Source organism: Micromys minutus (genome assembly GCF_963924665.1).
Source record: "Micromys minutus genome assembly, chromosome: 26".
Classification (NCBI taxonomy): domain Eukaryota; kingdom Metazoa; phylum Chordata; class Mammalia; order Rodentia; family Muridae; genus Micromys; species Micromys minutus.
The window spans coordinates 26,481,685-26,508,848 of NC_137961.1; positions in this window are offsets into that span (position 1 = coordinate 26,481,685).

Genomic DNA, 27,164 nt, shown 5'->3' on the forward strand with positions numbered 1-27,164 from the left:
TCAACCTTGAGATGGGTCCGGCCTTCAACTGTGCCCAGAGCCAAAGTTTGAGCTAGCACACACACATCAAGACTTGTGGCCTCCACACTGAGAGCTAAGCACACAGAGAAGACACAGGAGGATTCTCCCTCCTGAGCCCACAGGTGAGCATATACTCTCTCTCTCTCCACTATCTGGGGAGAGACTTCTGGGAACGCTCAGAGCACAGACTGCATGGTACCGCTTAGGTCTGTACACTTCAGGCCTCCATCTGCATCCAGAGCTAGAGCCAGCCCGATGCCATTGGAACTCACAGCCTGCCCATTGAGAGCTGAACACCCAGGACAGATCACTCTCCAGAGCCCACGACCAACAAACACACAGGAGAGACAAGCTCCTTTTAGAGACAAGATCAACTAACATCAAAAATAAGAAGATGGTAAGAGACAAGCTCAAGAATCTAAGCAACAAAAACCAAGACAACTTGGCAACATCAAGACTCATCACTCCCACCACAGAAAAAAAGTATATATCACAAGACACCAGAAAAACAAGTTTGGGACATAAAATTGTGCCTCATTTTGATGATAGAAGGATTCAAGAAGACCATGAATAATGCCCTTAAAGAAATACAGGAGAACCTAGATAAACAAGTACAAGCCCTTAGAGAAACACAAGAAAACACAAGCAAACAGATGAAGGAATTGAACAAAAACATCCAGGACCTAAAATCAGAAATGGAAACAATAAATAAAACACAAAGAGAGACAACCCTGGAGATAGAAAACCTAGGAAAGAGGTCAGGAGTCATAGACACAAGCATCACCAACAGAATATATGAAGAGGAAGAGAGAATATTAGGGGCAGAAGATAACATAGAAATCATTGACACAACAGTCAAAAGAAAATGTAAAAATTAAAAAGCTCCTAACCAAAAATATCCAGGAAATTGAGGACACAAAGAGAAGAACAGACCTAAGAATAATATAAAAGGCTCAATAAATATTGTCAAAAAAAATTATAGAAGTAAACGTCCCTAAGCTAAAGAAAGATATAACCAAGAACATACAAGAAGCATACAGAACTCTTAATAGATTGAACCAGAAAATAATTCCTCCAGACACATAATAGTCAAAACACCAAATTCTCAAAACAAATAAAGAATACAAAAAGCAGTAAAGAAAAATGGATAAGAAACATATATAGGCTGACCTCGCAGGATTATACACCAAATTTCTCAACAGAAATTATGAAAGCTGGAAAATTCTAGACAGACATCTTACATACCCTAAGAGAACACAAATGCCAGCCCAAGTTACCATATCCAGCAAAACTCTCAGTTATTATAAATGGAGAAACCAAGATATTCTAGGACAAGAACAAATTTACACAATATCTGAACACAAATCCAGCCCTACAAAGGATAATAGATAGAAACTTCAACACAAGGAAAGAAACTATACCCTAGGAAAAGCAAAATAATAATAATAATAATAATAATAATAATAATAATAATAATAATAATAATCATGCAAAAAACAAATAAGAAAGAAACACAAACTTAGTTATACCTTTAACAACAAAAATAATGGGGAACAACAATATAATTATTCCATAATAACTTTAATATCAATGGACTCAATTCCACAATAAAAGACATAAACTATCAGACGGAATATGTAAACAGGACCCAGCATTTTCTTGCATACATGAAACTCATTTCAGCAACTAAGGCAGGTACTACCTCAGAGTAAAAGTTTGGAAAAAAACTTTTCCAAGCAAATGGTCCCAAGAAACAAGTTAAAGTATCTATCCTAATAGCTAGTAAAATATATTTTCAACCAAAAGTCATCAATAAAGATATGGAAAGAAAACTTTTACTCATCCATGGAAAAAATATCTATCAAGATGAACTCTCAATACTGATTATCTATGTTCCAAATACAAGGGCACCCACATTCATAAACGAAACCCTATTAAAGATGAGAATATCCAACAAGAAAAGGAAAAGAATGCAAATTGATCCTTTCTTATCTTCTTGTACAAAGCTCAAGTCCAAGTGGATCAAAGACCTCCATATAAAACCAGGTACACTGAAACTATTAGAACAGAAAGTGGGAAAGAGCTTATAACACATAGGTACAGAGGAAATTTTCCTGAAGAAAACACCAATGGTTTATGCTCTAAGATCAAGAGTCAACAAATGGAACCTCATGTAATTGCAAAGTTTCTGTAAGGCAAAGGCCACTGTCAAAAGCACAAAACTGCAACCAACAGAATGGGAAAGGATCTTTACCAATCCTACATCTGACAAACGGCTAGTATGTAATATATACAAAGAAATCAAGAAGTGAGGGTTTAGAGAATCAAGTAATCCTGTTAAAAATAGGGTACAGAGATAAACAAAGACTTCTCAACTGAGAAATATCAAATGGCAGAAAAGCACCTAAAGAAATGCTCAACATCCCTAGTCATTAGGAAAATGTAAATCAAAATAACTCAGTGATTCCACCTCACACCAGTCCGAATGGCTAAGATCAAAAACTCAGGTGACAACAGATGCTGGCAAAGATGTGGAGAAAGAGAAACATTCCTCCACTGTTGGTGGGGTTGTAAGCTGGTATAGCCACTCTGGAAATCACTCTGGAAGTTCCTCGGAAAATTGGACATAGTACTACCTGAGGACCCAACTATACTATTCCTGAGAATATACTCAAAAGAAGTTCCAACATCTAGCAAGGATACATGTTCTACCATGTTCATAGCAGCCTTATTTATAATAGCCAGAAGCCTGAATAAAACAAGATGTCCTTCAATAGAGGAATGGATAAAAAAATTGTGGTTCATTTACCCATGCTGAAAGGTAGCTCAGTTGTTAAAGGCTAGACTCACAACCAAAAATATAAAAGTCTATATGATTTATATGACAACCTAAATTTTATAAGCATAATAAATATTATTTATGATCACATAATAAAATGTTTTATATATATTTTAAGTTTGCTATGATAACAAAACTTATATACAAAAATAAAGCTAGTTACATAAATGTGTCAACCATGGTCTTTCTGCACACTAGTTCTATATTGTTTACTTTTTTATACAAAGATGCAACCAGTAATTTCAAACACACTGGTACTGTTGTGAATTTCTGATATGGGTAGTTTTTCCAATGTGGTCTTTTAAAGCATATGTTTATCTATCTAGAACATCTAACTAATGTATACATCTTTCAAACCATCCTCTATATATAATATAAATCCCAGGGTTACACATAAGACCCCAAGCTGTGGTTGCTATAGTTCATAGATATATGAGAAGAATTTAAATGGAGTTATCCCATAATGGGTTCCCATGTTTCTTCCACATACCATGGGCCATAAATAAAAATAGAATTCATGGACAAGTATGGATTATTTAAGTTTTTGGTGGGTGGAGCCTAACAGACCTCCCGAACATTTCCGGGTACATTTCTATTGCACAGGATTCTTCTCCAAAATTTGATGGTAATAACTCCATGCTAAATTGGCATAGAACATGGAAATCCAAGATGGTTCTCACCCAAATCTTGATCCCTCTTGGCTAGCTATTATAGCATTGGAAAATTCTACACTTACTACTGCAGAAAGGTTCACACAGGTGTGAACCCTAAAACATACAATAATAACAGGCCTTGAAAGATATTTCCACTGGTACAATACTACTATAAATCTAATTTTATATAATGTGAGAATAATTAATCACATTTTATAACTCGTGTTTGATACTATCCAAAGACCTGTGACTACTTAGGTCTTGAGCTCTAGCGAGAACTTATTACAATTATTCAGATAAATGTGTATAATGTTGAACTTTCCTCTAAGAGCTTAATAACTATGGATTAGCACAAATCAGAACCCCATGAAAGACGTTTCTTTTTTTGCAGTCAACAGTGATCACTACAGAGATCAAAACACGGTCAGCAACTATAGAATAAAGGAATGTGGTGTTCACATTTCTAAGTGGCACATCCATGTCATACACATCCCAAATTTGGTGCTTTTCTTGGAAGGGAGTGTAGAAGGATTGTAAACACTAGAGGTTGTGGATGCCTGCAGGAGAGTATTTGCCATCTGATGTCCCTATTGCATAGATGAACTCACAAAACTTTAATTGTATCTAAAATACCTGCACAAGATCAAAATAGCTCAAACCTTAGCACATATAACAAGGGAACTAGTGAAGCTCTGCCCCTAACTTATGAGTTATGTGCAATTGATAGCAGCTAGAGAAAAAAAGAGTCAGCATCCTTAGGGATGCATCCTCTGGATATACAGGTAGTACCAAGTGGATTCTGGGCTAAAAAAGCAAGAGTACATGAAGTTGGGAGGGAAGTATGACAAAGTAGAGGGGAAGAGTAATTGGAAGATGATGAGATTCGACAAATATGCTCTTGCATTGTGAATGCAGCCTTGTATCATTGAACCCTAGTCTTGTCAGACATCACAAAGAAAATCTTGAAACTCGGGGAATCTTTACCAAGAATAATTTAATCAAAAAGATAAAACAATGGCAATTGGACTATCAATGAGCTCTTAAAAAACAAATTAATAAAAGTAAATGAAATAGATATTGTGAAGATGCTGTTACAGAATAACAATGCTTGTATATGTAAAAGCATGCTTATCGTGATTCATTGTTTTCCTTGTATGTTCAGATGAGTGTGAATATGCATTGAAGAATGAATAAGCAATGTGAAACATTGGGGTGAGAATCAATATCTCCTTTGACCTGGATTATTATGGCTGTTCTGCTAATAGTGTATACAACTTACATGTTTAAAGATGTTAACACAAATTAATTGTTAAGGTCTTCAAGATATATTTTCATGTGATTTGGAATTCTTGACTTCTAAATAAACTTTTCACTTTTACAAAAATCATTTGTATTTGTTCCAGTGTCACAAAATTATGATCTCTTTTCTACACATAATTATTCCATTGTTGTGATATTTTGATGAAGAAATCTTAATAAAAAATAAGTAACAACATTACTTCCTCAAAGAATTTGATGTAGATGAGCATTATAATTCTAGAAGTCAAAAAGTGGGTGTTTTTACTCAAAAAAAAAATACTAAATCTTTTAGATAGTTAAATTTTATGTTCATTTATATATCTTTTTCAGCCTCTGTTTCTAGACCATCATTGGGACTAAATGTTAATTCATTAATCTTTACATTTTTTTCTTTGTTGTGTTTGATCGCATTTGGTAAGTTACAGCATTCTTCTTCATCATTGATTTCTGACTATTTTGACCCATACTGATTCTATTAGGAGAATACTGAGACTCAGTGAACCACAGGTACCCTCCATCTTGCATGCTACTAAAGAGTTCCTGCTGGCTACAGAAATGACAGTAGCCCAGGCTTACAATATCCCATTACAACGATTATGGTTCTTGGGCCAGGGGAAAATTATACGAAAACTACATCTTCTCTGTTGGATTCAAATTCACAGAACTGCATAGATGAGAAAAAGAACTAAATAGGATGTTATATAGGAAAATGTGAATCTGGCTCTGCAAGATTATTTTTTTGAATTTTTAAAAATACTGTTAACCATTGTATTATCACTGAAAAACTACATTATAAAAATAGTACCAGAAAGTTAAGAAAATAAGTTGGGATTTGTACACATATTATCTTCTAATCAGTAACTTTCTTTCTCTTTTTAGGAAAATAAATGGAACAAATTAGAAGATATTAAGTTGTTCCGGGGAGTGTTGCTGAGAAAAGCCAGAAAGAATAGCATACTATAGAGAACGAATATGCAGCCATAATTCAGTTAGTGCCATGAGAACGCTGATAAATACTTTCTAAATAAGCTCATTCATGCAGTACTCAGGAATGAATGCTGCAGAGGGAGAAGCTACTATCAGAATTTCCTGTGTGGAGTCTCTGCTTCTCCTATGTGCTGCTGTTGTAGCATATATGAAACTCTAACCTGAGATGCAAACTCTTACTGCCCTTGAACTACATGCCAAATGTGTCAACACACAACGTTATACTAAAGGGTAATACTGTGAGTCTTAGAAAATATAAATCAGCGTCACAAAAAAACTGTTTAACTTTGTAAATAGAAGAAGAAGTCATATGAATCATGTTATATCGTTTTTCTGTTACATGGAAGAAAACAAACAAAAAAACTGATGTATTCTTCCAAAATTTGCAATGCCATGCACTAATCCTAACGTCCAGTTTTCTTCTAAAATGTCCAAATAGATGACAACATAGATGTCTGGATCTTTGTACTGTACATTATTTCATAATGAAATGATTCTACTTTTTATTGTGACAAAAAGAGTTACAAACCATATATAAGTGAACAGCATCAAATAGAGCTTTATTTATAAATACTGTTATCATCAGGGTTGGACCTTCAACATCAGGAGCATAGTTTGAACATTTTAATACAAGTACACAGCAATGTTACCAGGGACACCTTGTAACTATCAAAATGAACATCTCTAAATAAGTATAAAAAAGAAATTATGTTGACCATGATGATACTGGTACAATCTACTACACAGAAAGACACTAAGCTGCGAAGAAAAGGTGAAAAATTATATGAATTATTACAGTTCATTTTATTGGTATGAACACCACCAATTTTCATCCAAATCTTTTTTGGGGGATTTTAAAACAGTGGATTATCATAAGACCTATATATGAGGAAAAGTTTGTTTCCCAGAGAACCTGACTATAAATAATTGTATCTTCCTCTTGGTGAACTGGACACAGTAAAGCAGAAGCAGGTGCTTTCAGTGAAATCCTTAGGGAGGGTGCTTTTAATGAAAATTAGTAAAGAATTGAAAAGCTTCTCCCCCTGAAACTTCAATTCCAAAGAAAAATGTCTAGGAAACATTACTAGGCTGCATAAGATATCGGTTTAGCTTTATGAAACGATAGCCTAGCCATAACTTAAATTACCATCGAATGAAGCAGTCTTGAAAGCCCTAATACAGTGCTTAGTAAGCATTTTATTCCAGGTAACTGGCGGATACGGAGGAGCACTAAAATGACAATATGCAGCATGACTTGCCATCCAGCTTTGTACATGGAGCACACTTGTTTCTATAATGAGCTGTCTGATGTCCCATCTATCTTATGAATGGCAAGAGGAGTAAATTCTAGTATATTAGGACACAAATAAAAATATTCTTCTATAGGAAGGAGCCTTAAGAAACAAACAGTCAGCACCCATAATTTATTCAGACATTCCCTCTAATGTGAAATAGTGCACATTTGAAACTCTTCAGCATAACTATAAGTGACCCAAGGTAGTATTTTCTAGATATCTGAGATTTCTGACTAATGCATGGATATCCACAGAAATACATTATCATATACCACTAAATATACACAAAATAATTGTTCCTTTGATTTATATCTGTGTAAATCTTTTAAAAGATAAACATTCTCACCAAATTATAAAGTTATATTTTGAGAACCTTGAAGTCTGAATTAACTGAATAAGTTAAAAATAGTTAAATAATTGTAAAATGTCTCTGTGTTTATACAGATATCAATTAGGATGATATTAGATCCCATCGTCTAATTATCAACTTTGTTAAAATGTACAAAAGACTTTTTTTTTAAATCTAATAAGGATTATTTGGCACTGTTAAAGATGTTCATATTCTAAAGAGCTAATATAATATTAGAATTCACAGGTTAATTTTGGTAGTTATAAATGAAGAAAGTCCAAAATTGACAAATATATATTTGTATAAAACCTCTGTGGAGAGAAAAAAATAGAAAGTAATAATAATAAGGATACTTTTCCCTCTTTTTGGGAGAGTTTTACCATGCAATTATGATTAGACAATACATAAGTATGTAGATCACTCTGTATTTGAACTCACAGAGACCCCCCCCCCCAGCCTGCTGAGATTAAAGAAGTATGCTACTGTGCCCAGGGTTATTAGGCCTCGATGCTAATGAAATAATTTGTTTTAGGGTTAGTTTTAATAAATAATAAAATCACAGATTCAAGTAAAATTTTAGAATTACTGAAGTGAACTCTCAATTTCATAACAGGTCTTATAAAGGACATATAATATATGTACATATATGTGTGTGTTTATTATTTATTCTATAAGACAAATCTTAAAAGTATATTATAAGCTAAATTTATCACAACTGTTTTAAGCTTTATTAAAAATCAGATTCTATTAATATTTATAGTATTCAAGAACTATGGATTTGAAAATATGGTACGTAAGAGAAAATGTCTAGGCTTTCAGAAAAATTAATGTCTTTATAGTTAAATATTCCCGCTAATGAATACACATAAAACCAACCTGCATTAATGTTCCTAATAAACTATCAAGTTCATTTGTTCTGTCCCTGATATTTTAATAGAATGAATTGTTTTCTATATGAAGTCCATTTTCAGGTCCACAATACATTTTCAATGGACACACTCACTTCTTTAATGCTCACATATAATTTGTGCAGAAATCGATGGGAAATACGCACGTTGAGGGAGGCCTGTTATACACTGTCCCAAACAATAAGTACTAAATCATAAGTGAGCACGATGGCTGCTCCATCACGGGACCATGCTAATCACTCAGCAGAGACAACTAGCATCTCACTGCATCGATAAACATGCACACGGGGCTTTGCTGCCGAACAAGTTCTCCAAATTCCCCAGAATCAAAATTCAGTAACTCTTTCAAATCCTTATTCATTGCAACCTATCCAAAGATTGGGCTAACCCGTGTGAAGTCATACAGACATGAAGAACTTAGAAATCTACCCCATCTCCCCCTTCATTTTCCATCTCTTCTCGTTCTTCCTGTTTCTGCCTCTCTGTCTCTGAGCGTGTTTCACCCCGGTTTTTGTGTGTACATATGTGCATGTGTGTATTGGTGTACCTTTGATGCCCACTCTCTGAAGGAGATAGACAGTCTCTGAATATGATACCCATGTTTGCCACTTTCCATTGCAATGTTGCGTCTCCAGTTGGTGATTTTTATCATTGTGTATACATCAAATTGTATATTCTCTGACTAAGATAACTACATTGGGACTATAGGATATAATTTCATACGATCATTATAATATATGTGGCCTGTTGGTGACTGAAACATTGTTATGAAAAATTTGACTCTGACAGCTAGCATCTTAGTCAGTGTACATCTGGGAATTATATGTTTGGCATTTTGTTTTCAATTACTGGAATTACCACAAAATTCTAAAATTATATTCTCCAATATGTTCTATATACAATTTATCAATATATGATTTTTACAACAGTCTTCCTAAGCTATAACCTTGAAAGGGTCAATATTCCACTTATTAATTTCCAGGCTTCCCTACACTGCTTGTATATTTAAAAATTAATCCATAAGCTTTGGTCCAGTAATGTATGATTCCTGATTATTACCCAGCATGAGTCCAGTTCTGAGTCAAATTACTTCCTCATGTGCACATGAGTTCTTTCAAACCACATTAGCTTTACTCTCTCCATTATATGTATTTATTCCTTTCATACAGATAACGCGTTTTGAAGACTTTTCCATCCTTCAAGATATAACTCCCATAGTCACATTTAAGGGCTTCTCTTTTTTAGCCATGGATTCATATGTATTTGTCAAAATGTATACTTTCTTAAATTTCCACTTCAGTACTTGAAACATTACAATTTGAGTTATATTGCTACATTTACATATATTCCTTATGTCAGGAGTCTATGGAAGAAGAAACATGAGAGAAGTTTATTTAGAAGAAGGACTCTATACATATATAAGTTATACTTAAGAATTAGGTGTGAGGTAAAATCTCAGGGTTGTTTTGATTTGAATTTCCCTGGTGACTAAAGATGTTGAACATTTCTTTAGGTGTTTCTCAGCCACTCAATATTCATCCATTGAGAATTCTTTAATTCTGTCCCCATCTTTAATAGGTTTATTTGATTCTGTGGGGTCTAACTTCTTGAGTTCTTTGTATATATTGGATATTAGCCCTCTATTGGATATAGTATTGGCAAAGATATTTTCCCATTCTTTTGGTTGTCATTTTGTCTTAATAACAGTACCCTTTGCTTACAGAAGCTTTGCAATTTTATGAGGTTCCATTTGTCTATTCTTGATCCTAGAACATAAGCTATTGGTGTTCTGTTCAGGAAAATTCCCCCAGTGCCCATGTGTCTGAGGCTCTTCTATACCTCTTCTATTAGTTTGAGTGTATCTGGCTTTATGTGGAGGTCCTTGATCCACCTGGACTTGGGCTTTGTACAGAGCGTTAAGAATGGATTGATTTGCATTCTTCTACATGCTGACCACCAGTTGGGCCAGCACCATTTGTTGAAAATGCTATCTTTTTTCAACTGGATAGTTTTAGCCCCTTTGTCAAAGATCAAGTGACCATATGTGTGTGGATTCATATTGACTAGGTCTTCAATTCTTTTTCATTGGTCTATCTTCCTGTCTCTGTACCAATATCACAGTTTTTATAACTATTGCTCTATAATACAGTTTGCTTATAGTATGCAGTCACTGATAAGTGGATATTAGCCCCAAAGCTTGGAATACTCAAGATACAATTCACAGACCACATAGAGATCAAGAAGGAGGAACAAAGTGCAGATGTGTCAGTCCTTCTTAGAAGGGGAAACAAAAATATAATCAGGAGGAAATACAGAGGCAAGGTTTGAAGCAGAGACTGATGCAAAAGCAATCCATAGACTGCCCCATCTGGAGATATAGTCCATATACAGCCATTAAACTTTGACAATATTGCTAATGCCAAGAAGTACATGCTGACAGGAATCTGATATAGCTATTCTTCTGAGAGACACTGCCAGGTCATGACAAATGCAGAGGCAGATGCTCACAGCCAACCATTGAACTGAGAACTGGGTCCCCAATGGAGGAGTTAGAGAAAGCATTGAAAAAGCTAAAAGGGTTTGCAACTCCATAAGAACAACAATACCAACCAATAAGAGCTCTCAGGAACTAAACTTCTATTCAAGAGTACACATAGACAGGCCCATGGCTCTAGATGCTTATGTAGCAGAGGATGGCCTTGTTGGGCATCAGTAGGAAGGGAAGCCCATGCATGGCACTGCCAGTGTAGGTGAATGTCAAGGCTGAGGGACAGGAGGGGACATGGAGGCACTTTCATAGAAGCAGGGGGAGCGGATTGGTGTTTTATGGAGGGGAACCTAGGAAAGGGGATAATATTTGAAATGTAAATAAAATATATCCAAAAAGTATTAGGTGTTTTCTTGTATTCAATTTTATATTTTGAAAAGCAATACAATAATAATCAACTGATTGTTCAAAAGTTCAAATTAATTATTACTCACATACTTACAATCTTCAAATTACAAGGACTGTAATTTCGACATATTAAAGTTTAACTACAATTCATAAACATTTTATTATAAAATTTCCATATTAGAAATTTATTCAGTCATATACTTTACAATTTCTCCATGCATATGTTTCCATGGTATCCTGAAGGTCACAGGGTCTTTAAATGTGTCATTTCTCATTTCATAATATTCTGGTCTAACTACTCTAATGTGAAATTCCAGATATTAGCATCAATGAGAAGCAACTTGTAAGTCCCAGTTAAACAATACATATGTGTCCTTAACCTAGAACATTTTCATATTTGGTTTGTTGTGTCTTTGCTGTATTTTTCCTTGATTTCTCATTTCATAATCACCTTTATAAAAGGCAATTAACATCCAGCAACAATTCCTGACACTATTAATGCTACTTTTTATACTTATAGACAGGAGTTTATCATAAGGGTCCTCTGAGAGGGTTCATCCAGCAGCTTCCTGAAACAGACGTAGATTCCTACAGCCAAACATTAGACAGAGGTCCAGGACTCTTGGGAAGGGCTTTTGGCAGGGGCAGAGAGGAGGATTGAAAGCCCTGATGGGAATAGGAACTCCACAAGAAGTCAATTAACCTGAACCACTGGAAGCTCTCAGAGACTGAGCAACCAACTAAAGAACATATATGTGCTGGAGTGAGGCCCCCAGCACATGTGTAGCAGACTTGCAGCTTAGTTCCCATGTGGGTTCCCCAACAACTGAAGTGAGGGCTGCCCATAAAGCTGTTGCCTGACTGTGGAATCTATTTCCTTCCAAACACAGCTTCCTTGTCTGGCCACAGTGGGAGAGGATGTGCTTAACCTTGCAAAGTCTGAGGCTCCAAGGTAGAGGGATATCTAGGGGCGATACCAATTTTTTGGAACCTTTACCTATAACTTCAATAGTATTTTCAGAATCAAAGTATAAATATTATAGAATGGATTATTCATATGAAAAAAAAATGTGAAGCTGGAGAGATGGCTCAATAGTTAAGAGCACTGCCTGCTCTTCCAAAGGACCTACATTCTCTTCCCAGGAGCGACATGGAGGCTCCCAGCCATCTGTAACTCTGGTTTCAGGAGATCCAATTCTTTCTCATGATACTGCAAGTAAGTGGTGCACAGGTATTCATACAAGCAAAACAAACAGACACATGAAAAGAATATTTAAAAAAATACTTAAAAAATAACAAATGTACTAGCTTACAACCCCACCAACAGTGGAGGAGTGTTTCTCTTTGTCCACATCCTCCCCAGCATCTGCTGTCACCTGAGTTTTTGATCTTACCCATTATGACTAGTGTGAGGTGGAATCTCAGGGTTGTTTTGATTTGCATTTCCTTGATGGGTAGGGACATTGAGCATTCCTTTAAGTGCTTCTCAGCTATTTGATATCCTCAGATGAGAATTTTTTCTTTAGCTCTCTATCCCATTTTGCATTGGATTATTTGATTCTGTAGGGTTTAATTTTATGAGTTCCTTGTATATATTGGATACTAGCTCTCTATCAGATGTAAGATTTGTAAAGGTTTTTTTCCCAATCTGTTGGTTGCTGTTTTGTCCTTTTGACAGTGTTCTTTGCCTTATAGAAACTTTTCAATTTCATGAAGTTCCATTTGTCCATTCTTGATCTTAGAGCATAAGCCATTGGGACAAACAGGGGAGCAGAGAATGGAGAAAAGGTCATCGAGAGACTGCCTCACATGGGGATCCATCCCATATCCAGCCACTAAATCCAAGAGCTCTTATTGATGCCAAGTAGTGCCTACCTGCAGGAATCAGATACGAATACCTCCTCAGAGGCTCTGCTCCAGCCATATTGATACAGAGGAGGATGCTTGCAGCTAACCATTTTACTGAACATAAGAACCCAATAAGGAGCTAAAGAAAGGACCAAAGGAGCTGAAAGGGTCTGCAACCTCATGGGAAAAACAAAATTATTAACTAACCAAACCCACCACAACTCTTAGGGACTAAAACACCAGCCAATATATTCATATTGAGAGACTCATGGCTCCAGGTGCATATGCAGCAGAGGAAAGCATTTTCGGGCTTCAATGACAGGAAAGGCCTTTAGTCCAGCAAAGGCTTTTCTCCAGTGTAGGGGAACACTGAGATGCTAAGGTGGTAGAGGGAGGTTGGGAGTGGGAGCATCTTCATGGAGGCAATGAAGAGGGAGAGGGGACGGAATTGGCAGAAAGGAGATAACATCTGAAATGTAAATACAGAGAATAACCAATTTTATAAAAGGAAAAAAAAACAAATGTATTTTTGTAGTTCAAGATAGAATGCTAGAATTTTTGGAAATACTTGAAATTATTGTTAAAAACCCACTCATGAAAGTATTTCCATTCATGTATAAATAATAGGATTAAGAAAATTCCCTCAAATAAATGTAAAGGCTCAAATAAATGTAAACATTCAGATAACATCTGCAGTGAAGATCCCTATTTCTTCATTTATGTTGTGAACTTTGTCCAGCTCTGTCTTGCTCTAGTGGGCACAGTGGAATCTCTCATCACTCTGGGTCTTTATCTCTATTACAAATACCTTTTCCTTTAGAAGTACCTAGACAACATTTCCTAAACTTTGAGCAATGTCTGATAAAAATAAAATACAAACCTTAATTTCTAACAGGCAAGACTAAAGAAAGGCCTAATCACTCATAATTTTTCTCTGAATTTGTACAGTTTTAGATTTTGTGCTTATTCAAATACACACATATATACACATCACATTTATACATCACATATACACTCTATATACTCATTATATACTATACAAATATTGTAATACACATATGATACATAATCTATATTATATACATATACACAAAATTATGTGCCATATAGATGTGTCATATATTTCATATATATGCCAAACATGCATATCCTATATATGCTATACACACATGTATCTTGTATATGCTAGATATACATACATCATATATATGCTACATACACACACACATTTTGATTCTATTAATTAGTTTCTAACAATTTTTTTCTTTTATCCATTAAAAAAATCTAATCCTTAAAAATAGTGGAAAAAGCTTTGTGGACAGAAGCAAAACCTGAGGTATTTCTCTAGTGACTATTTTACATGGTGTACAGTATGCTTGTGATCTGCTAAAGGGTTTTTTTTTAAGTATGTTCTTTCAAACAGAGATAAAAAGAAAAGCCTTTTAGGTAATGAGCTATTGGGAGGAAGAGATAATATCTCTGGTGCTTTGATGTTACAAGTAGCTCATCACCACAGAAGATTCTGGAATGAAATAATGGTCTTAGTAACCAGAAGAGCCAGCATCCACAGAGGAGCCTGGTGACATCTTGGTTTCGGGAATATAGAAAAAAAAAATAAACAAGACTTAAAAATTGCAAAGTGTTGTTATTTTAATGTGGAAAGTTTTCCTTAAGAGTATTTGTAGATATATTGCAGTTTAAAAGGTAAGCATGGTTTCTACATTTGTCAAAAAACTTTCTGCTTAGAAATATTGCCAAATAGGAGCAATACAAAATAAGAATGAATGAACAGCTCATCGTTAATGGAGAATATAAATTGGTTACTGGCTACTACACAAAATACTGATTTTCAGTCCTATGTTATTTTGGAGAAGTATGGAAAATAAGCTAATAAGAGGTAAACAAGATCAATTTTGAAAACGTATGTACCATGAATGCTAATATATTATAAATTTTTAACCCTTGGCACTTTAGTCACAATAATGTTTTTAAATTCTCATTCGTATTTAGGAATATCAAAGTTTCGATACAATTATACACCAATGCATGAAAAACTCAACCTAGCAATATAAACATTAGTCTAAGATCATAAAACTCACAAAAGATAGGCCACCTGATGATGTCAGCATTTGGGAAATTCCTTCAAGATCTGTTGTTTGTGTGTGTGTGTGTGTGTGTGTGTGTGTGTGTGTGTGAGTGTGTGTGTGTGTGTATGTGCATATATACAAGATAAATATACAGACACACAGAAAAATAGGGGATGTTTAAGTGACATAAACAACTCTAAATTAAAGATATGTCAGTGTGGGCAATACTATATTATCTGTACTTTATGTGTGCAGTGCTGGAGATGGAAACCAGCTCTTTGTACATGCTGAACAGCACTGTAGACGTCAGCTGCATCTTAATGCCTTGTTTAGAGATAGGACCTTAAGATGTAACTCAGTTTGCCTTTCATTCATCATTTTCCTGACTTTGCCTTCTGGGTACTAGTATTGCTAGGTTCTAACTGTATACAGCCTCCTCTTTCATTGAAGAAACTGTCTCAAACATCTGTTCATTTCTAAAAACATACATTTTTAACATTTCGTCCACTGTCCACATAAACCAAAGCTTATTTTTTTCAAGGTCCTTATAATGACATTTTACAAAGTTGGAAAAAATTAACTTGGTAATTTACAGTAGAATGTAACTAAGAAGAGAAAACACAGGTTAACTTGAAAATTCTCTGTATAAGATTACTAATGAAAGAAAGATTTTTTTAAAAAACTATTGAGAAGTGAAATGTTAATCAAACTTCTTACTCAGGCTCTCAGAATTAAGTCACTGAAGTACGAACTGCTGCTATCAGTTGCACCTGACCTGTGAAAGTCAAATGCTTAGTGGGTGACTCATGAGGTGACACATGAGGACTTTTAAGATGACTAAGTCATGAGTCAGGCTCCGGGGACGAGATTAGCAGTTGTATTGTGAGAGATCCTCCTTTATACAGTAAGCTTATCCTACTCTTGCTCTAAGGAAGTGTTGCCTTCCACCTCTGCCCATGCTGGCAAGGCATGAAGTGATGTACCAGATGATACACTTCATCTCCCACTTCTCTTCCAGAACTAGGAAAAACATGTCCTACTTGTAAGTAATTTGTCAAAACCATAAAAGGTAAACTAAAACCATTACCAATGGAGAGAGAATTAAACAAAGTAAAAATTAATATTATAACAAGGATCACCCATATTTTGTGAGATCTCTCGAGAAACTGTATCCAGCTCAGAACTAAGTGAATTAGCTTTTATTATGCATACAAGTGGCACTGGAGAGTTATCAGGTATTCTGAGACCAAAGGAAAGAAATAATGCCACTAGTTTTATTATAGAACCTCTCTGTAGACAGTATGCTCTGGACTGTACTTCCCCCGGTGAGAGCAAACAGGAAGCCTGGCAATTTGGGAAGAATTTACATTCATTTAATTGTCCTTTTCAAATTGTGGAAAATGTAAACAAGCCACCTAGTTTCCCTAGCTTTCAGTTAACTTTAATATCCTTCATTTCAGGGATCACACACATGATCAATAACATGTTTATAAAAAGATAAAGAAAGGAGGGATATGCAGTCAGTTATGGGGGCAGGGGATGTCTCTATGGGCCCATGCTGAGGCATCCCTTCTTCATGAGGGACCAGCCCCATGATGGTGTAGTATAAAATAATTTTGGGGCATGGGGAGGGGAGTTAAGAGGGTAATACAGGAAGACAACGGCAGAGAGACAGTAGAAAATTAGAGAGGTCGAGGCCAGCCATGAGCATATGGAAAGAGAGTGGGGATGGGGATGGGAAAAGAGGGGGAAAGGAGCAAGAGGACAGAGAAGAAGAGCAAGAGAGGAGGGGCAAGAGCAAGAGAGGAGGGGCAAGAGCAAGAGAGGAGGGGCAAGAGCAAGAGAGGAGGGGCAAGAGCAAGAGAGGAGGGGCAAGAGCAAGAGAGGAGGGGCAAGGCAAGAGAGGAGGGGCAAGAGTAAGAGAGGAGGGGCAAGAGCAAGAGAGGAGGGGCAAGAGCAAGAGAAGAGGGGCAAGAGCAAGAGAGGAGGGGCAAGAGCAAGAGAGGAGGGGCAAGAGCAAGAGAAGAGGGGCAAGAGCAAGAGAGGAGGGGCAAGAGCAAGAGAGGAGGGGCAAGAGCAAGAGAGGAGGGGCAATCAGTTCCTTTCATGGTGAGTCAGGCATACCTGGCTGTTGTCAGGTAATTGCAGCAGAGCTTAGAAAAAGTGCTAACAATCAATGTATTGTTAATTATTAAAATTATATAATATAAATATAAGTAGTATGGACGTAATTTATTTAATATGTTTAATATAACATAGATTATATTATAAAATATATTATTAAAATACATTGTTAAGTCCATTACAGAATATAACATTACTGTTGAATGGATTATGACAAGAAACTACTGGTTAGGTTACTGTTTCCAGACTTGAATGTCATTTTCATGGCAACCGTCAACTCTACTTTAATTTGTACAAGTTACTAGTAGATGGATTTCTAACTTCTGAATCCAAAACACCACGCTCAGATCAGTAACACTATCAACATGTATCTTATGCAGATAAATCTATTCCCTTGCCCAAATATTAAGTCACAGAGTAGCTTTTTACCCTAGAAGAATCCCAAAGCCCTAACATCAAGAGTTTGACCTGTATCTTCCATCTCTTCATGCTTGGCTACTTTATGAATTAATTCATTTTGACAGGAGGGAAACAGCAAACAGCAAAAGAGTGAATCTAAAGAAGGAAGAGAAGGAGACTAGGAAAAGTAGAGAGAAGGAAACTGGTCTAGATATAATGTATGAAAGATTTTTTTAAAAGCTTGTTTCAGTAACTGGCATCTTCTACAAGAAGAAAAAAATGGAATTGGTTTGGTAATACGTTTATTTTTCTTTTGTATTGCTATAATGACTGTATTCTTTCATAAAAGACTCATTAATAACAGTTAAAAACATGCACATTTAAGAGAAAGTTTTAGGTTACAAATTTTAAGTGCAGTATCAGTTGTGGTTCTTGCTGTGATAAGATACAAAGGCCTGCCTGCCAGGTCAACCTGGGGCACAGCAGCAGAGGTGCTAAACTTAAAAGGTTGAAAAAAATTAAAATAAATTAAAGGTTTATGGCATAAATTATCCAAGAAATCTAGGACACTATGAGAAGACCAAACCTAAGAATCGTATAAATAAAAGGCAAAGATTCCCAGATACAAAGCCCAGAAAATATTTTCAACAGAATCATAGAAGAAAATATTTTCAACAAAGTCATAGAAGAAAATTTTCCCAACCTAAAAAAAGATGTGCCTACAAACATACAAGAAGCTTATAGAACATAGACTAGACCAGAAAAGAAAACCCTCCAGTGACATAGTAATTAAAATACTTCATTTACAAAACAAAGAAAGTTATAAAATTTGCAAGGGGGAAAAAACTAGTAATATATATAGGCAGAACTAACAAAACTACATCTCACTTCTCAACACAGATTCTAAAAACTAAAGACCACAGATATCAGCCTAAACTATTATACCCAACAAAATGTTTGATAACCATAGATGAAGAAAACAAAATATTCCATGACAAAACCAAATTTAAACAACTTTCATCCATAAATACATCCCTATAGGAGATATTAGAGGCAGTACTACAACCCAACCCATAGAGGCTAACTATACCAAAAAAGAAAAAGAAAAAAAAAAAGAAAGAAAGAAAACCCACAGGAAATTAAAAAAAAAAAAAAAACAAAACAAAACAAAACAAAACACATCATCAATGAAAGGAAGGGAACCACCACACACATACACACACTACCACCACCAATAGTAATATCAAAATATTCACAATTAACAATTGCTGGTCATTAGCATCTTTCAACTCAATTCCCCAGACAGGCTAATAGAATGGATGAAAAAAAAAAAAAAAAAAAAAAAAAAAAAAAAACAGAAAAAAACCTAGGCAGAAAGATAGACTTGATCACAGAGTAAAGGGTTGACAAATGGTTTTCCAACAAAAATGGACCCAAGAAGATATTCAATTAAAAGTATTCAAAGGAGATCAAGAAAAATACTTCACACACAAAAGAAAAAGCCACCATAATGACAACTTAAATTCGAACATCTACATCCCAAATGCAAGGGGGGCCCTCATTCATAAAAGCAAAGTTGCTGAAGCTTAACTCATAAATCAAGCCCAAAACACTAACAGTGAGAAACTGCACTTCCAGCTTCCACCTGGCCGGGAAATGAACTTCTACTACAGCTTTCTATACCCAGACCCTGCTGGGAGAGACCTGGTCCCCCAGAAGTTTTGAAACACCTGAGAGCACAGGAGAGACCATCACATCTGCTCTATGAGTCCTGCCTGGAGCCCTTAGGACACAGCAACAGAAGAGCAGTCTGGGAGAGGATCCTTCAGGTTTCTGAAATTGAAATAATCCCATGCATCCTATCAGATCTCCATAGACTAAGACTGGTCTTCAATAGGATCAGGTATGGAGAAAGACAGGAAAGAAGCCCAGAGGAGTCAAAATGTGAATGTAAATATGCAGCTGCAAAGAAAGGATGCAGGGGTGACCTTTAGAAAGACTTCTGGGACATTCTAAAGAGGGATGTGAGAGGTTCCCAGGACTCAATGGGGATGACCTTAACCGAAATGCTTAACAGTGGGGAGATAGAACCTGAAGAGACCACCTCTAGTAGATACAGAGGGCCCCCATTGGAAAGATGGGGTTACTACCCTACTTTCAATTTCTTGGGCCCAGAATTGTGCCTGATTAAAAGAAATATGGGGACCAAAATTGAACCGATATTGAAGAAAAGGCCATCCAGTGACCTGCCCACCTTAGGATCTATCTCATGGGTGGGCTCCACACCTTGACACTATTACTGATGCCAGGTTGTGACTGTAGATAGGAACCTAGCATGTCTGTCCTCTGAGAAACTCTACCAGTAGCAGACTGAGATGGATGCAGTGACAACCATTAGACTGAGCCAACCATTGGACTGAGGTCAAGGACCTCAATGGAAGAATTTGAGGAAGGACTAAAGGAACTGAAGAGGATGGTAACCCCATAGGAAGAACAATAATATCAAGTAACCTAGACTACTGGGAGCTCCCAGAAACTAAGCCACCAACCAAAAATCATACAGGAGCTGGCCCATGGCTCCTGGCACATATGCAGCCAAGAACAGCCTTGTCCGGCCTCAGTAGGAGAGGATAAAACTAGTCCTTTAGGGACTTGATTCACAAGGGAACAGGAATAGGGGGTAAAGCTCAAGGTGGATGGTAAGTGAGGGGTGGAAGGGGGTGGGGAACACCCTCTCAGAGGCAAAGGGTGGAATGGCTTGAAAAACTCTTGAAGGGGGACCAGAAAGGAGGGCAACATTTGGAATGTAAATAACGAAACAATAATAATGAGTAGGAATGAGCTCATAAACTTACACATCTTATTTTCCTTAGGGTCTGACTTAGGCTAGAAGTCAGAATAAATGAACGAAAGAGACATGAGGAAGTTGAGAAAAGGGGGTTGAGGAGAAATGGGTTGTCCAGGAAGTTAAAACAAACTCACCTGTAAAATGAGAAAAGCAAAGGTACCTACCTCACAGCCTACTTTTGAGGATGACTTATAAAGGCTTGGGAATTTGGCAAACATCATGTCACACAATTTAAGGACACTTCTAAGATTTTTTTTCTCTGTTTTCAGTTTTGAAATTTACTGGGCCTTTGTTTTGTTTTGTTTTGTTTTTTACAACTCATTTGATGCCTGTTTCTAGAAAAAATATGCCTGGGTCTTTAGATCATCTTCTTCCACAATTTTCCCAAGTTTTATGGAAATGATGTTTTCTTGTAAAAGAACTGTTTGCTTTGAGATAAAACTGGAGAAAAGAAGGGAAACTATAGTGGGAAGTGAACTAATGGATGAGCACATTTACTATACAAGTGAGCAAATGGACCAGAAAATTATGTAAAGTAGTTACAAGATACACTATTTAGCCTTGTGCATAAAACATGGAGTGAGGAGTTAGAAGGTTTGTTTGGGGTATAACCCTGACATTCAGTAACTTTTGCAGAGCTTGACTTCTCTGAACTTCCTCTATTTTATCTGCCAACATGTCACCAATCTCAAATACTTATGCAACTAAACAGTGTGTTTAAGTTAGAAACATTTAAACCGGAAATTTGAATATTTATATTAAACCTAGAATGGTTTAGGCAATGTGCACTAATCGTGTTCTTTCAAGTTTCCTATATAGTTGCATCTATAACTCGCTGTGAAACACTGCTAAACCTATTTCAATAATGTTGCTAATTCAGTTTAGACATATTATTTCCCATACTGCATTACAAATACTAAAGTTAATAGACTATACACTATACTTCTGGGGATCCAATTGTTTTATTTCTTTACACAAGTCATTCATTTTTAATTAAATCTCTGGTCTGCAAATATATAACTGTACTTCATAACAGAACTACTTGAATGGTGTCTGAGGCTCCCTGCCCTGTATTAGACTGTATCACATGTAAATTAATACCACAGTCCTATAGGAGTAAGAAGAAAAATATATGAATACTACACTAACTCTTCATATCCACACTGCTGAAAACCTATATAGTGCCAGACTCTATATGGGGCCTAGACAACTAACCACAGAGGACATCATTCTATACTTTACAAACAACAAACTGGAAGAAAGACCTATAATTAAACAAAATATTACAAGCATGTACAAAAATTAATGCTATGACACAATTATAATGCAACTGGAAACCAAAGGTAAACAACACTTAAGCTGAGCATGTGTTTTACAAAATCAGTCCTGTCTCTGGAAGCAACTTTATGTTACATCTTAAAGACAGTTGCCCATAAATAAATAGCCATTACCAAGAAAAGAAAAACATATTGATATATGAGGTAATCAAATAATGGTATTAGCATAAGGTGGTATAAAATAGAGAAGGGACAAGAAAACAGGTGGATAACCAGAAAAATTCTAATAGCCAAAGGGGATGGAGAACACCAAGAAAAATAGCCTTCTAAGTCAACATGATCACAGCTCATAAAAACTGAGATACTAACACTGCATGCACAGATCCTCACTCCAGTCCTCTGCATATATATTATGACTTTAGTGATTTTGTGGGACTTATGAGTGTGTGAACCAGTGGACCTCTAATTCCGTGCCTTTTTCTGGGCTCCTTTTCTTCTCTCAGTTTGCCTTGTCCAACATCAATGTGAAGAGGTTTTATTTCTTTATGTTATTATGTTTAATTTTGATCTCTTTTGTTGTTACCTCTTAGAAGCCTGTTCTTTTCTATTAGACAGAAAGTGAGTGAATCCAGGAACTTGTTAGAGTAGAGGATATATGGAGTAGTATGTGGAGGAGTCATCAGTCTATATTGTATGAGATTGTAATTAGGATATATAGATGATTAATCAGGATTGTTTTTAAGAGAAAATAGTCTATTTTCAGTAAGAGGGGGGAAGACTATGTTCTGATAGTTTTTTTATTAGGAGGCTAACTCTGGCTGCTTTAAAGGACATGGATTACTTTATGAGATGTATATAAAGGCAAGTTAAAATTCAGTACAATCAACTGAAACTCAACTACTGAGTCCCAAGGCAGACTGATGGTGGCTCTCCCCAGGACAAATTGACTGGAAAATTTGATGGTGAAGTACCTACTCTTGATTTGTCTTGGTTGTAACAAGTAACTACAAAACAAAATATTTTTTAGACAGTGAGCTGTGGCTTCAGCAAAATATCCCTGCCTTCATTTGTTTGTCGACTAATAGAGAAATTAGGTCGAGATGACTGGCTTGGCATTAGGTGAACCAAATGGGTGCTTCTCTTACATTTCTTAGCAAAATACATTCCAAATCCAAGTAGAGGTGCCCACTGGGCCGCTGAAGAGCAGTCCTTTTATTTGGGAGAGAAGTTGGGCACTGATAAACAAGATTCTTCTTAAATAAACCATGGCTGAGGATGATTCTAAGAAAATACACACCGACACAGGGGCAAGACACAGGACAAGGGGGTAAAGAATACCAGTGTCCCAGAAAAGGGAAAAGCAGGAGCCTTCCAAGAGTGGTGAGAAGCCATGACAAGGTCCAGAAAGTTAAAGGAACATGTTATTTAGTAGCCAACTAAAGAGAATTAAAAGAAAAAGTCAATATCAATTGACAACTTATAAGTCAATGTTATAGTTGCTAATGGTACTGGGTATATTGGAGAAAAGGTCTTATGGAAAACATATTCCACGACCTGTATCACTCAGAGCCTCTGATTACTAATTTTTCATATTTGTGAGCTTTTTCTAGGTGCCCCCCATGACTTGTAAAGTATCATTTTTCTGCTAAATATTGAATACTATTTATCACAAATTTACTCATTATTCAATCTAATCATTAGAACAATAACTCATATACTTTGCAAATGAATGACGAGTATGCACCAGCGATGATGTCTTACAGAGTTTCTATTTGGTCTTGACATCACCTCTGAGACTGATTGTCACGCCATCCATTACCATCTGAATCACTAGTGAGGAAATGACCAGAGAGGAACAATGTGGACTCCAGAGGAGTCGTTCAAACATCGAATTTTCCAAACATCCATCTATTAGGAAACATATTTGGTATATAATCAATCAATAAGTTACTAATCTGCCTGCCAATGCAATTGGACAAGTTACATGTCTCCAGATGCCCAACAATTTAGCATCAGACCCTCCCAAATGCTCTGTTAGGCATTTGTCTACACTAATTCTACCGTAGTAATTTGATGAACTTATTTAATGAAAAATAGCAAAAGAATTCTAATAATTGTAACAGGACTTCATCCTGGCCAGTTGACAGTGGTTATCACTTTATTATCTTTCACAAATTTCTTTACATGTAGTAAATTAATATCTAGTTTACTGATCTAGAATTGATACCATTACATTTCTCATTCTGAAAAAGCTTGAACTAAAATTATAATCTTCTATCATTTATGTTGTTTATTAAAATGCTACTCATAAGTCTCATTAGTTTTCAGGAATTGAATCCACCTAGATGAGAAAACATAAATATACTCAGATTATCAATTTAATTTTTAAAAGTATGTTTAGTTTCCTTAGTCTTTAACTTTGTAAATGACCAAAATGGCAACTTATTTTGAAAATACTAGAAAGGTCTCACTACCCTGGTATGGTACATTAGAGTTTCCTGGAGCTACATACCATCTTTGTTGTTCACTTTTATTGTGATTTTTCACAGTTTATATAAAATAATAACAATAACTTTATATTAATATGTACCTGAGTTAATATTTCAGATATTTTTCATAGGCTGCTTCTGTTTAAGAATAGGATTTCTTGTCATTAGGAATAACTTGAATATCCCTAGTGGACTTACTGGGAAGAATTTATTATCTATTATTCAGTAGGCTTGGTTAAGCTTCCTAAAACCTCTGCTCTGGATAATTAATAAATAAACCCATCAATAAAATTATTCATGTGAACCAAAAAACAAAGTGTGTGTATCTGTATATATATATATATAGTTCTTACAGAGAATTATTAAAGAAAAATCTATTATTTTTTTTATAATATGAAGCATAGACTTAGGAGTCAGTTACCTAGTCTATCAACTAAAATACCTCTTTTCTATTAAAGTCAAGAGAACACAGTGTAACATTATTAAAAAGTGGTTCATTTCTTGTTATGGCAATACACCTTTGAAGAGCACAGAAATTATTTTAATTGGATAAATTAGGTGTTCTTTGTGTTCATATGGAGTGTTGAATTTAATGATTTGCTTGAATGGATGTCAGTGTTTCTGTTCAATCTTTCAATTAAAGTAACGTTAATCTTACACTTTCTAAAGAAAGCTTAATAACACAAGATAACTGTGATGTCTCCAAGACTTGCAGTAAAGTCTCTAGATAGAGATGAGCCCACATCATTTTTCTGAATAATTCTATTGCAAGAAAAAACTGTGGAAATTATAGCTATTAAGACTTCTCCCTTTCAAACACATTGGGCTAGTGCTGTCTTTCTCCTCTTAATGTATGTGGTACCATTTACACCTCACTGGAAGAACCATTTACAAAATTGGAAAATATCTTAGTGTCTTTTTTCCTATGATTGTTATAGGTGTTGTTTTTGTTATTTGTACCAAAATTAAGGATGGTTTTGCTTACTTTACTTGTGTGAATGATAATTTTTAATTATAGTTATAGTAGAAGAGTTTGTGTGAGTTATTGACCTTTAGAATCATAAGAAAATATGAAATTAAAATGCTTTAAATAATCATATATTGCCTGATATTTTAAACTTGTGATAGCAGTTCGTTGAAGAAGAGGCTCCAGTAAAGTGAGCGTCCTGTAAACATCCCAGCATCCCTGTCAGCAAGAAAATGGTGACTTTTTTGTTATTGTAGGAAATGCCTATTCTTCCAACGTTAATAAAATTTAAAGATATGAAAGAAGTCCAATAGTATTAAACTGTAGGATCTACCATGCATGTCCTGAAATATGAATTCATTCTCTAAAAAAGCATACAATTATTAAAATATATAAGATCTCCCCACAATGAAGCAATAACATGCTCATTCTTACTCATCGATTTTTTATTTTGATTAGAAGAATTGCCCCAGTTATTAAAGACTATTGTTTAAATTCTTCTTGAACAATAATTCTAAAATTACTTCAGCGTTTATTTTATATATCCCAAGTCCTTCCAGAAGGTGTATGAAGCATAAAGAATAATATGTCCTCTGATTTAAAAAGAAACATAAAACACTGTGTTCTCAACAGTTGTTTTTGGAAAACACAAAACACATGCTCAGTATATATGAAAATAAATTTATTCTCTGAATCTACATATATGTATAACGGGTGCATGGAGCATGAAGCCTGGTTGCAAGCATACGTGCAGCATAGATGAGAAAACAGGCTGCTAAAGCAGACAAGATACTGTAAATAACACCACAGTTTTGTTATTTAATGAACCCAGCAACCATTATGGCAACCATTGACTAGGTCTTCAAAAGAGCTCTTCTAGTGCCAACTCTATTATCTTGAACTATCATTCACATTTTAGTAATTGTAGTAAAATACTAAGAGTAGAGGGATTTTTTTTTTTTCATCTTTCAGTATTTTTCATCTCTATACAATTTGGGGTTTTTTTTTATTCAATCAATAAATTTACAAAGAGTAAAACATTTACTATGTCTGGAATTGCCAGTCATACTTGACATTTATACAGTTCTTTTAAACCATAGAGACAAGTCACAGAGAGAACATTGTAGAGTATTTAGGAAAAACCTAAAAGAATTAGAATTCAGAAGGAGTCAGAAGTCACCTGGAATGCCAGTGAAAAATGCAGATGATTAAGCCTCTCAAACCAGTCAGAGATCCCTTCTAAATCTCCCACCCAGGGTGAACTGGAAAAGGGGACCCTTACTTTCCCATCACTCATGATTAAATCCCAGCAAATGGAACACAGCACAGTGTTGAAAGAATAGCCCTCAAAATACTTTTGCTGAATATGGCACAGAAGACAACTCGTTATGATGAGACTCATCTCAAGAGTAAAACTGGACCTGAAAAAAGACTAGTGTCGAAATGTCCAGGCCCAGCCTTTTGATTCTCACTTCCCTTTCCTTCAGTCTAAGAGTTTCATGATTTCTACAGAAAAAAAAAAAAACTGAAAGACAAAAAAAGTATAAATCAAGATAAATCATTATTCATTCCTAATGAATGGTTCTGGATACACTATTCTGTTCACATATTTTATTATACCTTACTCCAAAAAGAGTTGAGTCTATTACCCAATAGGTATACATAAACCGTATCTTTCCTAAACAAATTTTAATGTTTAAACCAAAAGACTAACAAAGACACCCACTATTTAAATCAATAAACTGAAATTATTTCAGGGCATAACAAGAAGCTATTTAGTGACCTAAATGTTGAAGTTGAAAAGGTTTATAGAAACCATGGCAAACATGGTTATTAGCCTGAGTAGATCTTAAGTTGGCTAACAGACTTTCCCCTGGA